This window comes from Lactuca serriola, chromosome 7 (genome assembly GCF_051521515.1).
Source record: "Lactuca serriola cultivar US96UC23 chromosome 7, Lser_US96UC23_V15, whole genome shotgun sequence".
Taxonomy (NCBI): domain Eukaryota; kingdom Viridiplantae; phylum Streptophyta; class Magnoliopsida; order Asterales; family Asteraceae; genus Lactuca; species Lactuca serriola.
The window spans coordinates 201,055,394-201,072,539 of record NC_136414.1 but is presented as its reverse complement, the minus strand read 5'-3'; the positions used below and the strand labels follow the sequence as shown (position 1 = coordinate 201,072,539).

Here is a 17,146-nt window from a genome sequence, read left to right as displayed (position 1 = left end):
TTAGATAAGGGATCATATATTCCTCCATTCTAGATATCGTATGAACTGAGACATGGATTTTAATCAGACTCTCTGTTCATGTGTTGTTTCCCGATTTCCGATTTATGACGACTGACAACACACTACAATTCAACACATCAACTTAGTCCCGGCTCTGCCAAGCGCTTAGGGTGTCATCACTAAATCATCGAGGGCCCCATATATATCGCTTTTATCCCACTTTGGGTAAAAGGAACGGATAAAATTGGACTCAATGCTCGCTTGTACCTACTCATCAAATCACACACAACAATATGTTTTATAACACCAAGTTACTGGTGCGTTTACATATTATCAATGTGCAACCGAATTACAGAATAAAATTCACACGTCTCGGTTTCAAGAATATAGGATATTATCGTCTCACTAATCACTCGTGATAAAATCCATGATGCGATCCAAGTGAGCATGTGTTTAATCCAATACTGTAATCTTACAGGAGCACTGATGAACCCTGCAACAAACTTTTGTTATGTCTAAGACACTTTAGACAATCTACAGTCAGATTCATGACAGTCTTCTTTCATACCTACTTCCAAAGTATGATCGGTTGTGGATGGTTTGAATAATGTTATTATTCGGGAAGTCAAAACATGCAAGGTGAAACACAAGAAAAATATTAATCCCATATGGCCTCAAACTTTTGAGTATAAAAAAAAACTCATTTTCTATCATCTATATTATTTTAAAACAAGTTACAAAAATGGTCATTCTGGTTTACCAAATGTCACGAATTCAGTCATTTTATACTTGAAAAGACGAAAATGTCATTCCTGAATACTAACGGAGTTAGTAAAATGGCCACACGTGCATGTTTTGCAAACCACAATTCCCATTTGCATAATGAAAATTAATAGTGACCGACTTTGTGACATTTGACAAACCATTAGGACTATTTTTATAATTTTGTCTAAAAAATAAAGTATTAACGTAAACTGATAAATAAAATTACATTAATTAACTATACATAATGGTTAATATTTTAAAAAAGCTACATAATCGAACATAAAAATAACCAAATAGATAAGCTTTTACTAATTAATAATAACAATAGTTAAAAAGTTATCATTAAATCTAAAAATAAATTTTTATTTTATTTTCACTCAAACCATGGATTGAAGTCATTGATTAATGTGATTGTAATATATATTTGTTTTATAATATATACTTCATCTTATTATAAGATTTTCAGTATTTTATAGTAAACGTAAAATGAAATAATTGTTTTTATAAAGTATATTTTTAATAATTTTTGTTATGTAATGTTAACATATATCAAGCATGTTGCCTAATTTTGTGTACCAGGAAACACTTGAGATAAAAGTAATGGAAATCATCAACCTTAATAGAAAAAATATATTACAATGTATATCAAATTACACAAAACACAAAAACATGTGAATGATAGCACTCGACAACAATTTAATCTAGCCACAAATATCATGAATGCGATCAAATAAAAAAGATTATAATCTCCGGATCAATCAAATCGCCCGAGCTCTATAATGGATTTTTCTTTTCTTTTTTTGATATCGTTGTACAATCTACTTCTTGGAAGGTGGTGGAGCAAAGAAAGGAATATTGGGAAGAGTTGTTGGAAAGTTAGGGATGGTAGGCATAGAAGGCAATGGAGGCAATGAAACTTTGGGCATGTTAGGGATGCTGGGTATTTGTGGTAGTGGCAGTGTGGGGATGGTGGGCATTTGTGGTTGTGGCATTGTCGGGATTGTTGGTATCTGTGGCTGTGGCATTGTCGGGATTGTTGGTATCTGTGGTTGTGGCAGTGTCGGGAATGTGGTTGCTTGCAGCAAATTGCGGGAAGCAAAAAACATCTCATTTGTTGTAATTGAGAATAGTGCAATTGCAAAAATGTAAAGGTAGGAGGTGGAAGCAATTGTAGGATTTTTTTGTGTCGCTAAAGATGAGTCAAAAGACTCTGAGAGGTGATCGAAGATTAATGAAGTTGATTAACCTGTGAAAAATAATGTACAAGAGACCATGTATATATAGGTAATGCACAGTGATAATGATTGATCCATAAATAATTAACGTGTCATGAGTTTTGTTGAGACTTACATTAGGTTGGTTGGTATGAAGATATCCAAGGCATGTAATGTTGTTAAACAACTTCCTGATAACAAGAAATCGTTTATTAACCCTCGTATATGTTAGGTAAGCTATTTTGCCACATAATATCGAGAGTTTTCCTTTTATGAAATTAATGACAAAAAAAAAAAAAAAGTAAATTCACTCACAATTGCTAGTCAGTGGTTTCCTAAACGGCCCAGATCTTGTATCTAAATTTGCTGCATCAATGGCCCTCAAACACCCACAAAATATGGATTATTCTGTTCAACTATTGGACCAATGTGAAAGTCCCTCCGGTCTTTGCTTTAAACTCTCTGATCAAAGTTTACTCCAAGAGAGCTCAACTACTGAAAAAAGCTTCGATTTCTATAAAAGAATTGTAAAATCGAATCATAAACCTGATAATTACTTGTTTACGTTCTTGATCAATTCTGCTGCACAGTTAGTGGATAAGAATTTTGGTTTGGCTGTACATGGGACTGCTTTGAAATACGCCTTGGATCAAGACCCACATGTTCAAAGCGGGTTGATTAATTTGTACGCTGAAATGGGGTCTCTTAGGGACTTAAAAGATTTGCTTTTTAGCATCAACAACCCAGATTTGGTAACTCAGACAACAATGGTGGTCGCCTGTGCAAAGTTAGGAGATATCAAATTCACACGCCAAGAGTTTGAAATAACGCTCGACCGAGATGTGATTGCCTGGAACGCAATGAAAGCAGGGTACGTGCGTTTCGGGGAGCCTTTAAACGGACTCGAACTGTTTAACGCAATGGAAATGAAAGGTTTGAAGGTTCATGTATTATCTGCATGCACTCGGTTAAGTGCTTTAGATGCGGGACAACCGGCATATAGATATATAAAGTATAAAAAACTACAAATCAACACAACTCTTGGTAGTGCACTAGTCCATATATACGAAAAGTGTGGGGGTTTTAACACGGCAATGAATGTTTTTTTGGGTGATGAAAGAAAAGAATGTCAACACATGGAGTGGTGCCATGGGAGGACTAGCCATGCATGGTTATGGTAAAGAGTATCTTGACCTTTTTACCCTTATGCAACAAAAAAACATCACACGAAATGAGGTCACTTTCATTTCAATCTTAAAGGCTTGTAGTGTAGCGGGTCTTGTTGAAGAAGGTTGGAAGCATTCTTAATCTATGACCAAAGAGTAGAGCAGTATGGATGTATGGTTGATTTATACGGCCGATTGATCCGTTTGGATGAATCATTACGCTTCATCCAGAGTATGCCATGTGCACCGATTGCTGAAGCATAGGGTGCACCGTCTAAATGCCAACAAGATTTATAAAAATGTGGAAATGGCTAAACTTGCGTCTAGAAAGATGGTGGAATTAGAGGCTAACAGTGATGGTGCGTATGTGGAGTTGTCGAATGTTTTTGCGGATTTCAAGAATTTGAATGGTGTTGATGGCGTGAGGCATAAAATGAAATCAAAAGGTGTTGTGAAGATCCATGTTGTTATCGTTATCGATAGCAGTTAAGTTGAACATGTTGAACTGGTACTTAACTTTGTTTTGACTTTTTGACAATCGTTTCATTTTGAAAAATATTTAACCATTCATTGCATGTTTCTGTAATTATTGCAATTTTAATAGGTATTTTAGTTCTTGCCATTTCAATGCATTTTTTTCGTAATTTTTTAGTTTCCATGTATTTTTGTAAGTTTTATAAAACATTTAGTTTATTTCTTTAAAAAAAATCAATTTATAAATTTGTACCACTTAATGCTCAATGATTTTTAAAAGTATTATATGGTATTAAAAAAATGTTTTTATTATAAAAAAAATCAGTTGAAGCACATTAGATCGGACAAAAGGAATCTAATAAAACCAAAACGATACCATGGCTTTACAATTGTCTCAACTATATTTATTTCAGAGAAATTCAATATACTCCTACCTTTTATTCCTACCTATTTAAGATTGTGACAAATGTACAGATTTAACATCTCAATCCAATCTAAATTAAATTGAATGACACATGTCACCACCTAAATAGGTATGAAGATAGTAGTGATGGGACCCGATTTATGGACCGGTTTATAATCGGACTAACCCGGATTATGTTCAGCTCTTGTTATTACAAGGTTACGACCCAAATTATGTACATATATGAACATAGTATACGAACTCCCCTTTACAAAACTTGCATACATGGTTCACTAGTTTTACTTCTCACACAACATCCTTTAATTATGTAAATCTTGTCAACCATAAAACATAACAAGATTTCACATAAGTACTGTAATGAAAAATAAATTTTCTACCAAGACATAGAATTGTAACTTTTGAATTATTTACAAATAATAATAGTTAATGGTTTTAAAATAACTAATGGATGATCTTTCATAACTTTTTAATAGTAATAACTAGTTTAAAAATAGTGCACAATAATAATAATTAATAATAATAAAAAACGTAATATGTTTTTTTAACTTACAAACAATGGTTAGTATTTTAGAATATTATCATAATTGAAATCTAAAATGGACCAAATAAGTAAAATTTGGATTAAATAATCATGACAATAGTTAAAAATGTAACAATAAATTGAGAATTAAATTCAGTTTTATTTACACCCAATGAAGCCCTGATTGATGTGATTTTAATATGTGTTGCACTACAAGAAACATAGGTATTGGTGACGAACATTTCTATCGGGAAATCTGTTGCAAAAGCCATTAGTTACAAATCAATGATGGATACAGACGAAAAAACCTTGGTAGCTAATGGGCAGCGACGGATCAACAAGTGATTGAGCTATCGCGGAAGACTTCTGGATCAACTACATTTTGTCAAAGATCCGTCGCTAATTGTCGTCGCTTATCCGTCGTTGATTATTTGTAAATGAACAATTTTTCTATATATTTAATCATTGTTACTAATGTAATTAGCCATGGTCTATTAGGTGTTGAATCTACCACTAATCCTTACCCAAGTGTCACAAATTAAATTCCAGATTAACAAAGAAATAATAACCATGTTTACACCAAATTAAACATCAAGCCGTATAATTTTATTAATAAGAACAAACTTGCAAATCGAATAAAAAACTAGCAACATACTTTCAAATTAAATAAAAACTAGCAACAATTAATACCAACGTACAATTTACACAATTTGTAAAAGCTTTTGTTTTTGTTCGTATAATATATTTTTAATAATCATGCACTGTCGTTTTGATTATTTCAGAAAGAGTAGTGGAATGCTTTATGGTCATCAGAAGTTGTGGTTGTCAAGACCTAAGTAAATGTTCCAATAATAGGAAACTGTATGAGAATGCTATACAAAAAAAAAATGGAAAGTTTCAATACCATAAACATGCTTTTCCATTGACTTTTGACGTTAGTGACAAACTAAACAATCATATGGTAGTGGCTGTAAAAGAACGAAAAAGGTAAATGTTTTATATAGTAAAAGCACATGTTAAGAAAGCAATGAACATCATAAAGAGGTATAGTTAAGGCTATTTTGTTCCATATTAAATGCTTTAAATATATATTGTTTAATTGATGTTTAAAAACATTTAAGAAGATGGAAGATATAACTTGCAAAATACAAGACTTGTTGTTGGTTGCCATATTTGCTTCCTAAAATCATATCACAAACATCTAAATTAGAGCTGAAAAGTTATAATCCAAATATGGATAATAGCAACTTCATGAATACATGAGAAATTAATTGAAAGAACTAAATTATAAAGGCTGAAAAATTATAAACCAAATATGAATAGTAGCACTATGTATATACCTACTAAAGTAGTTTGATATCTTCCAAACTTGTAGGCATGGGAAACATAATAACAACTTCACGCACTCCTCGAAAAATGCATCAACTTTTCATTTAAATATGTAACTGAATGCTTGGCATATACATCTGTTAGGTTATAAATTTAAGAATTAAAATACAAATATTTTTCCAGTTAGGAGTTAGTAACAAAAGAATTGCATAAAATCTAGGGTTTTTGTATAATATTACTTATATGAACTTACCTTGAAGTACTTATTTCATTATCTACACATGGGTGGTTACAAAATTTTCAACTCTTAGTACACATATAGAGTGCCGAATCCAAGATCAAAGTAAAAGGCTATCCCCAAAAATTTTCCTTGGCTACCTCGGGAACCACCTAGGTATGCTTATGGTAGTACACATGTCTTGTTCATAAGCCTTGTACAGTTTTCCCCCTTCACCTAGGTATGATTATTTGTAAATGAACAATTTTTCTATATATTTAATCATTGTTACTAATGTAATTAGCAATGGTCTATTAGGTGTTGAATCTACCACTAATCCTTACCCAAGTGTCACAAATTAAATTCAAGATTAACAAAGAAATAATAACCATGTTTACACCAAATTAAACATCAAGCCATATCATTTTATTAATAAGAACATACTTTCAAATCGAATAAAAAACTAGCAACATACTTTCAACTTAAATAAAAACTAGCAACAATTAATACCAACGTACAATTTACACAATTTGTAAAAGCTTTTCTTTCTGTCCTTATAATACATTTATAACAATCATGCACTATCGTTTTGATTATTGCAAAAACAGTAGTGGAATGCTTTATGGTCATCAAAAGTTGTGGTTGCGAAGACCTAAGTAAATGTTCCCATAATTAGAAACTGTATGAAAATGCTATACTAAAAAAATGGAAATTTTCAATACCATAAACATGCTTTTCCATCGACTTTTGACGTTAGTGACAAACCAAACAATCATATGGTAGCGGTTGTAAAAGAACGAAAAAAGTAAATGTTTTATATAGTAAAAGCATGTGTTAAGAAAGCAATGAACATCATAAAGAGGTATAGTTAAGGCTATTTTGTTCCACATTAAATGCTTTAAATATACAGTGTTTAATTGAAGTTTAAAAACACTTAAGAAGATGGAAGATATAACTTGCAAAATACAAGACTTGTTGTTGGTTGCCATATTTGCTTCCTAAAATCATATCACAAACATCTAAATTAGAGCTGAAAAGTTATAATCCAAATATGGATAATAGCAACTTCATGAATACATGAGAAATTAATTGAAAGAACTAAATTATAAAGGCTGAAAAATTATAAACCAAATATGAATAGTAGCACTATGTATATACCTACTAAAGTAGTTTGATATCTTCCAAACTTGTAGGCATGGGAAACATAATAACAACTTCACGCACTCCTCGAAAAATGCATCAACTTTTCATTTAAATATGTAACTGAATGCTTGGCATATACATCTGTTAGGTTATAAATTTAAGAATTAAAATACAAATATTTTTCCAGTTAGGAGTTAGTAACAAAAGAATTGCATAAAATCTAGGGTTTTTGTATAATATTACTTATATGAACTTACCTTGAAGTACTTATTTCATTATCTACACATGGGTGGTTACAAAATTTTCAACTCTTAGTACACATATAGAGTGCCGAATCCAAGATCAAAGTAAAAGGCTATCCCCAAAAAATTTCCTTGGCTACCTCGGGAACCACCTAGGTATGCTTATGGTAGTACACATGTCTTGTTCATAAGCCTTGTACAGTTTTCCCCCTTCACCTAGGTATGATTATTTGTAAATGAACAATTTTTCTATATATTTAATCATTGTTACTAATGTAATTAGCAATGGTCTATTAGGTGTTGAATCTACCACTAATCCTTACCCAAGTGTCACAAATTAAATTCAAGATTAACAAAGAAATAATAACCATGTTTACACCAAATTAAACATCAAGCCATATCATTTTATTAATAAGAACATACTTTCAAATCGAATAAAAAACTAGCAACATACTTTCAACTTAAATAAAAACTAGCAACAATTAATACCAACGTACAATTTACACAATTTGTAAAAGCTTTTCTTTCTGTCCTTATAATACATTTATAACAATCATGCACTATCGTTTTGATTATTGCAAAAACAGTAGTGGAATGCTTTATGGTCATCAAAAGTTGTGGTTGCGAAGACCTAAGTAAATGTTCCCATAATTAGAAACTGTATGAAAATGCTATACTAAAAAAATGGAAATTTTCAATACCATAAACATGCTTTTCCATCGACTTTTGACGTTAGTGACAAACCAAACAATCATATGGTAGCGGTTGTAAAAGAACGAAAAAAGTAAATGTTTTATATAGTAAAAGCATGTGTTAAGAAAGCAATGAACATCATAAAGAGGTATAGTTAAGGCTATTTTGTTCCACATTAAATGCTTTAAATATACAGTGTTTAATTGAAGTTTAAAAACACTTAAGAAGATGGAAGATATAACTTGCAAAATACAAGACTTGTTGTTGGTTGCCATATTTGCTTCCTAAAATCATATCACAAACATCTAAATTAGAGCTGAAAAGTTATAATCCAAATATGGATAATAGCAACTTCATGAATACATGAGAAATTAATTGAAAGAACTAAATTATAAAGGCTGAAAAATTATAAACCAAATATGAATAGTAGCACTATGTATATACCTACTAAAGTAGTTTGATATCTTCCAAACTTGTAGGCATGGGAAACATAATAACAACTTCACGCACTCCTCGAAAAATGCATCAACTTTTCATTTAAATATGTAACTGAATGCTTGGCATATACATCTGTTAGGTTATAAATTTAAGAATTAAAATACAAATATTTTTCCAGTTAGGAGTTAGTAACAAAAGAATTGCATAAAATCTAGGGTTTTTGTATAATATTACTTATATGAACTTACCTTGAAGTACTTATTTCATTATCTACACATGGGTGGTTACAAAATTTTCAACTCTTAGTACACATATAGAGTGCCGAATCCAAGATCAAAGTAAAAGGCTATCCCCAAAAAATTTCCTTGGCTACCTCGGGAACCACCTAGGTATGCTTATGGTAGTACACATGTCTTGTTCATAAGCCTTGTACAGTTTTCCCCCTTCACCTAGGTATGATTATTTGTAAATGAACAATTTTTCTATATATTTAATCATTGTTACTAATGTAATTAGCAATGGTCTATTAGGTGTTGAATCTACCACTAATCCTTACCCAAGTGTCACAAATTAAATTCAAGATTAACAAAGAAATAATAACCATGTTTACACCAAATTAAACATCAAGCCATATCATTTTATTAATAAGAACATACTTTCAAATCGAATAAAAAACTAGCAACATACTTTCAACTTAAATAAAAACTAGCAACAATTAATACCAACGTACAATTTACACAATTTGTAAAAGCTTTTCTTTCTGTCCTTATAATACATTTATAACAATCATGCACTATCGTTTTGATTATTGCAAAAACAGTAGTGGAATGCTTTATGGTCATCAAAAGTTGTGGTTGCGAAGACCTAAGTAAATGTTCCCATAATTAGAAACTGTATGAAAATGCTATACTAAAAAAATGGAAATTTTCAATACCATAAACATGCTTTTCCATCGACTTTTGACGTTAGTGACAAACCAAACAATCATATGGTAGCGGTTGTAAAAGAACGAAAAAAGTAAATGTTTTATATAGTAAAAGCATGTGTTAAGAAAGCAATGAACATCATAAAGAGGTATAGTTAAGGCTATTTTGTTCCACATTAAATGCTTTAAATATACAGTGTTTAATTGATGTTTAAAAACACTTAAGAAGATGGAAGATATAACTTGCAAAATACAAGACTTGTTGTTGGTTGCCATATTTGCTTCCTAAAATCATATCACAAACATCTAAATTAGAGCTGAAAAGTTATAATCCAAATATGGATAATAGCAACTTCATGAATACATGAGAAATTAATTGAAAGAACTAAATTATAAAGGCTGAAAAATTATAAACCAAATATGAATAGTAGCACTATGTATATACCTACTAAAGTAGTTTGATATCTTCCAAACTTGTAGGCATGGGAAACATAATAACAACTTCACGCACTCCTCGAAAAATGCATCAACTTTTCATTTAAATATGTAACTGAATGCTTGGCATATCAATCTGTTAGGTTATAAATTTAAGAATTAAAATACAAATATTTTTCCAGTTAGGAGTTAGTAACAAAAGAATTGCATAAAATCTAAGGTTTTTGTATAATATTACTTATATGAACTTACCTTGAAATACTTATTTCATTATCTACACATGGGTGGTTACAAAATTTTCAAATCTTAGTACACATACAGAGTGGCGGATCCAAGATCAAAGTAAAAGGCTATCCCCAAAATTTTTCCTTGGCTACCTCGGGAACCACCTAGGTATGCTTATGGTAGTACACATGTCTTGTTCATAAGCCTTGTACAGTTTTCCCCCTTCCCCTCACCTTCAATCTCCATCACTGGTTATAGACTCCAACCAACACACCTTTACTTTGGATCCCCATAACATTAAGCATAGTCAAAACAAAAATTAGATAACATCAAAGGCACATACAAACTCTACTTAGTTCACATTTTTTAGTATGGTCAAAACCTGATGGGCTTTGAGCACTACATCAATCATATGGTGTACATGCAAACCCTAAAGCTTTGGATCTAGTTTGTCTAATGAACATGCAATAATCATGCAACACTCATAAACCCTAATTCTAGCATACAATAACCGAAATTGACAAAAGAATAGAGTTTAGATCTTACATATATTTTTATGTAGCAATAACAATCTCAATTCCCTTTGATCTTGACCTTTGAAAGCTTAGTGCCTCAAATGTTGCACCTCTAATGGAGTCACAAACACCATGAGCAACAAGATGGCTTAGGAGAAGGAGGAGGAGCACCAAAAATGTCCAAGGACCCTTATGGATTACTTCACCACATTTTGGGGGCCTTAGGGGTTCCTTATATTGGTAGGCTATTAGGGTTTTGAACTAGGAAACCCTAATTTCACTGCTTAGGCCCTAAGGAGCCCATGAACTCCCTCTTTAGAGGCCTTGGACGAATTCTTATGGGTTTCCCCATAGATTTCATCCACTCCAACTTCTATGGAGTCCATTAGCCCATTTATGCAACTATCTTATAATTACACAATCAGTCCCCTTTATTTAATTAATCTCTTTTAGCCACAAAATTAATTATTATTAATTGTTAACTAATATTTATTAAACAATATGATTTCTCTTATAATATATTATCCATATAATATATTAATAAATCATAATTAATCCTCTTTCTCCTTATTATATCCTATCAGTTGCATATGACTTCGGAACCTGATCAACAACCGTAGCTTTCAAAAGCCGCTGTCGAACTCTGATCATATCAGAAACGTGTCCTGTAGATAAGGGATCATATATTCCTCCATTCTAGATATCGTATGAACTGAGACATGGATTTTAATCAGACTCTCTGTTCATGTGTTGTTTCCCGATTTCCGATTTATGACGACTGACAACACACTACAATTCAACACATCAACTTAGTCCTGGCTCTGCCAAGCGCTTAGGGTGTCATCACTAAATCATCGAGGGCCCCATATATATCGCTTTTATCCCACTTTGGGTAAAAGGAACGGATAAAATTGGACTCAATGCTCGCTTGTACCTACCCATCAAATCACACACAACAATATGTTTTATAACACCAAGTTACTGGTGCGTTTACATATTATCAATGTGCAACCGAATTACAGAATAAAATTCACACGTCTCGGTTTCAAGAATATAGGATATTATCGTCTCACTAATCACTCGTGATAAAATCCATGATGCGATCCAAGTGAGCATGTGTTTAATCCAATACTGTAATCTTACAGGAGCACTGATGAACCCTGCAACAAACTTTTGTTATGTCTAAGACACTTTAGACAATCTACAGTCAGATTCATGACAGTCTTCTTTCATACCTACTTCCAAAGTATGATCGGTTGTGGATGGTTTGAATAATGTTATTATTCGGGAAGTCAAAACATGCAAAGTGAAACACAAGAAAAATATTAATCCCATATGGCCTCAAACTTTTGAGTATAAAAAAAAAACTCATTTTCTATCATCTATATTATTTTAAAACAAGTTACAAAAATGGTCATTCTGGTTTACCAAATGTCACGAATTCAGTCATTTTATACTTGAAAAGACGAAAATGTCATTCCTGAATACTAACGGAGTTAGTAAAATGGCCACACGTGCATGTTTTGCAAACCACAATTCCCATTTGCATAATGAAAATTAATAGTGACCGACTTTGTGACATTTGACAAACCATTAGGACTATTTTTATAATTTTGTCTAAAAAATAAAGTATTAACGTAAACTGATAAATAAAATTACATTAATTAACTATACATAATGGTTAATATTTTAAAAAAGCTACATAATCGAACATAAAAATAACCAAATAGATAAGCTTTTACTAATTAATAATAACAATAGTTAAAAAGTTATCATTAAATCTAAAAATAAATTTTTATTTTATTTTCACTCAAACCATGGATTGAAGTCATTGATTAATGTGATTGTAATATATATTTGTTTTATAATATATACTTCATCTTATTATAAGATTTTCAGTATTTTATAGTAAACGTAAAATGAAATAATTGTTTTTATAAAGTATATTTTTAATAATTTTTGTTATGTAATGTTAACATATATCAAGCATGTTGCCTAATTTTGTGTACCAGGAAACACTTGAGATAAAAGTAATGGAAATCATCAACCTTAATAGAAAAAATATATTACAATGTATATCAAATTACACAAAACACAAAAACATGTGAATGATAGCACTCGACAACAATTTAATCTAGCCACAAATATCATGAATGCGATCAAATAAAAAAGATTATAATCTCCGGATCAATCAAATCGCCCGAGCTCTATAATGGATTTTTCTTTTCTTTTTTTGATATCGTTGTACAATCTACTTCTTGGAAGGTGGTGGAGCAAAGAAAGGAATATTGGGAAGAGTTGTTGGAAAGTTAGGGATGGTAGGCATAGAAGGCAATGGAGGCAATGAAACTTTGGGCATGTTAGGGATGCTGGGTATTTGTGGTAGTGGCAGTGTGGGGATGGTGGGCATTTGTGGTTGTGGCATTGTCGGGATTGTTGGTATCTGTGGCTGTGGCATTGTCGGGATTGTTGGTATCTGTGGTTGTGGCAGTGTCGGGAATGTGGTTGCTTGCAGCAAATTGCGGGAAGCAAAACACATCTCATTTGTTGTAATTGAGAATAGTGCAATTGCAAAAATGTAAAGGTAGGAGGTGGAAGCCATTGTAGGATTTTTTTGAGTCGCTAAAGATGAGTCAAAAGACTCTGAGAGGTGATCGAAGATTAATGAAGTTGATTAACCTGTGAAAAATAATGTACAAGAGACCATGTATATATAGGTAATGCACAGTGATAATGATTGATCCATAAATAATTAACGTGTCATGAGTTTTGTTGAGACTTACATTAGGTTGGTTGGTATGAAGATATCCAAGGCATGTAATGTTGTTAAACAACTTCCTGATAACAAGAAATCGTTTATTAACCCTCGTATATGTTAGGTAAGCTATTTTGCCACATAATATCGAGAGTTTTCCTTTTATGAAATTAATGACAAAAAAAAAAAAAAAAAGTAAATTCACTCACAATTGCTAGTCAATGGTTTCCTAAACGGCCCAGATCTTGTATCTAAATTTGCTGCATCAATGGCCCTCAAACACCCACAAAATATGGATTATTCTGTTCAACTATTGGACCAATGTGAAAGTCCCTCCGGTCTTTGCTTTAAACTCTCTGATCAAAGTTTACTCCAAGAGAGCTCAACTACTGAAAAAAGCTTCGATTTCTATAAAAGAATTGTAAAATCGAATCATAAACCTGATAATTACTTGTTTACGTTCTTGATCAATTCTGCTGCACAGTTAGTGGATAAGAATTTTGGTTTGGCTGTACATGGGACTGCTTTGAAATACGCCTTGGATCAAGACCCACATGTTCAAAGCGGGTTGATTAATTTGTACGCTGAAATGGGGTCTCTTAGGGACTTAAAAGATTTGCTTTTTAGCATCAACAACCCAGATTTGGTAACTCAGACAACAATGGTGGTCGCCTGTGCAAAGTTAGGAGATATCAAATTCACACGCCAAGAGTTTGAAATAACGCTCGACCGAGATGTGATTGCCTGGAACGCAATGAAAGCAGGCTACGTGCGTTTCGGGGAGCCTTTAAACGGACTCGAACTGTTTAACGCAATGGAAATGAAAGGTTTGAAGGTTCATGTATTATCTGCATGCACTCGGTTAAGTGCTTTAGATGCGGGACAACCGGCATATAGATATATAAAGTATAAAAAAACTACAAATCAACACAACTCTTGGTAGTGCACTAGTCCATATATACGAAAAGTGTGGGGGTTTTAACACGGCAATGAATGTTTTTTTGGGTGATGAAAGAAAAGAATGTCTACACATGGAGTGGTGCCATGGGAGGACTAGCCATGCATGGTGATGGTAAAGAGTATCTTGACCTTTTTACCCTTATGCAACAACAAAACATCACACGAAATGAGGTCACTTTCATTTCAATCTTAAAGGCTTGTAGTGTAGCGGGTCATGTTGAAGAAGGTTTGGAAGCATTCTGAATCTATGACCAAAGAGTAGAGCATTATGGATGTATGGTTGATTTATACGGCCGATTGATCCGTTTGGATGAATCATTACGCTTCATCCAGAGTATGCCATGTGCACCGATTGCTGAAGCATGGGGTGCACCGTCTAAATGCCAACAAGATTTATAAAAATGTGGAAATGGCTAAACTTGCGTCTAGAAAGATGGTGGAATTAGAGGCTAACAATGATGCTGCGTATGTGGAGTTGTCGAATGTTTTTGCGGATTTCAAGAATTTGAGTGGTGTTGATGGCGTGAGGCATAAAATGAAGTCAAAAGGTGTTGTGAAGATCCATGTTGTTATCGTTATCGATAGGAGTTAAGTTGAACATGTTCAATGGTATTTAACTTTGTTTTGACTTTTTGACAATGGTTTCATTTTGAAAAGTATTTAAGCATTCATTGCATCTTTTTGTAATTCTTGCAATTTTAATGGGTATTTTAGTTCTTGTCATTTCAATGCATTTTTTGTTTCGTAATTTTTTAGTTTCCATGCATTTTTGTAAGTTTTATAAAACATTTAGTTTATTTCTTTAAAAAAATCAATTTATAAATTTGTACCACTTAATGCTCAATAATTTTTAAAAGTATTATATGGTATTAAAAATTGTTTTTATTATAAAAAAAATCAGTTGAAGCACATTAGATCGGACAAAAGGAATCTAATAAAACCGAAACGGTACCATGGCTTTACAATTGTCTCAACTATATTTATTTCAGAGAAATTCAATATACTTCTACCTTTTATTCCTACCTATTTAAGATTGTGACAAATGTACAGATTTAAAATCTCAATCTAATCTAAATTAAATTGAATGACACATGTCACCACCTAAATAGGTATGAAGATAGTAGTGATGGGACCCGATTTATGGACCGGTTTAGAATCGGACTAACGCGGATTATGTTCAGCTCTTGTTATTACAAGTTTACGACCCAAATTATGTACATATATGAACATAGTATACGAACTCCCCTTTACAAAACTTGCATACATGGTTCACTAGTTTTACTTCTCACACAACATCCTTTAATTATGTAAATCTTGTCAACCATATAACATAACAAGATTTCACATAAATGCAATGAAAAATAAAATTTTCTACCTAGACATAGAATTGTAACTTTTGAATTATTTACTAATAAGAATACTTAATGGTTTTAAAATAACTAATGGATGATCTTTCATAACTTTTTAATAGTAATAACTAGTTTAAAAATAGTGCACAAAAATAATAATTAATAATAACATAAAAACATAATACGTTTTTTAACTTACAAACAATGGTTAGTATTTTAGAATATTATCATAATTGAAATCTAAAATGGACCAAATAAGTAAAATTTGGATTAAATAATCATGACAATAGTTAAAAATGTAACATTAAATTGAGAATTAAATTTAGTTTTATTTACACCTAATGAAGCCCTGATTGATGTGATTTTAATATGTGTTGCACTACTAGAAACATAGGTATTGGTGACGAATATTTCTGTCGGGAAATCCGTTGCTAAAGCCATTAGTTACAAATCAATGATGGAGACAGACGAAAAAACCTTGGTAGCTAATGGGCAGCGACGGATCAACAAGTGATTGGGCTATCACGGAAGACTTTTGGATCAAGTACATTTTGTCAAAGATCCGTCGCTAATTGTCGTCGCTTAGCCTTTGTTGATTATTTGTAAATGAACAATTTTTCTATATATTTAATCATTGTTACTAATCTAATTAGCAATGGTCTATTAGGTGTTGAATCTACCACTAATCCTTACCCAAGTGTCACAAATTAAATTCCAGATTAACAAAGAAATAATAACCATGTTTACACCAAATTAAACGTCAAGCTGTATCATTTTATTAATAATAACATACTTTCAAATCGAATAAAAAACTAGCAACATACTTTCAACTTAAATAAAAAACTAGCAACAATTAATACCAACGTAAAATTGACACAATTTATAAAAGCTTTTGTTTCTGTCCTTATAATATATTTGTAATAATCATGCACTGTCGTTTTGATTATTTCAAAAAGAGTAGTGGAATGTTTTATGGTCATCAGAAGTTGTGGTTGTGAAGACCTAAGTAAATGTTCCAGTAATAGGAAAATGTATGAGAATGCTATACTAAAAAAATAAAAAAAATTGGGAAATTTCAATACCATAAACATGCTTTTCCATCGACTTTTGACGTTAGTGACAAACCAAACAATCATATGGTAGTGGCTGTAAAAGAACGAAAAAAGTGAATGTTTTATATAGTAAAAGCACATGTTTAGAATGCAATGAACATCATAAAGAGGTATAGTTAAGGCTATTTTTTTCCACATTAAATGCATTAAATATATAGTGTTTAATTGATGTTTTAAAAACACTTAAGAAGATGGAAGATATAACTTGAAAAATACAAGACTTGTTGTTGGTTGCCATATGTCAT

At 31.9% G+C, this 17,146-nt stretch overlaps 2 pseudogenes; both read left to right on the top strand.

Annotated features, from left to right (window-relative positions):
* The first annotated feature begins 2,293 nt into the window (after positions 1 to 2,293).
* Positions 2,294 to 3,635, top strand: LOC145064708 (putative pentatricopeptide repeat-containing protein At5g40405 pseudogene; annotated as a pseudogene).
* A 10,053-nt stretch (positions 3,636 to 13,688) lies between these two features.
* LOC145064707 (putative pentatricopeptide repeat-containing protein At5g40405 pseudogene) lies at positions 13,689 to 15,032 on the top strand (annotated as a pseudogene).
* The last annotated feature ends 2,114 nt before the right edge of the window (positions 15,033 to 17,146 follow it).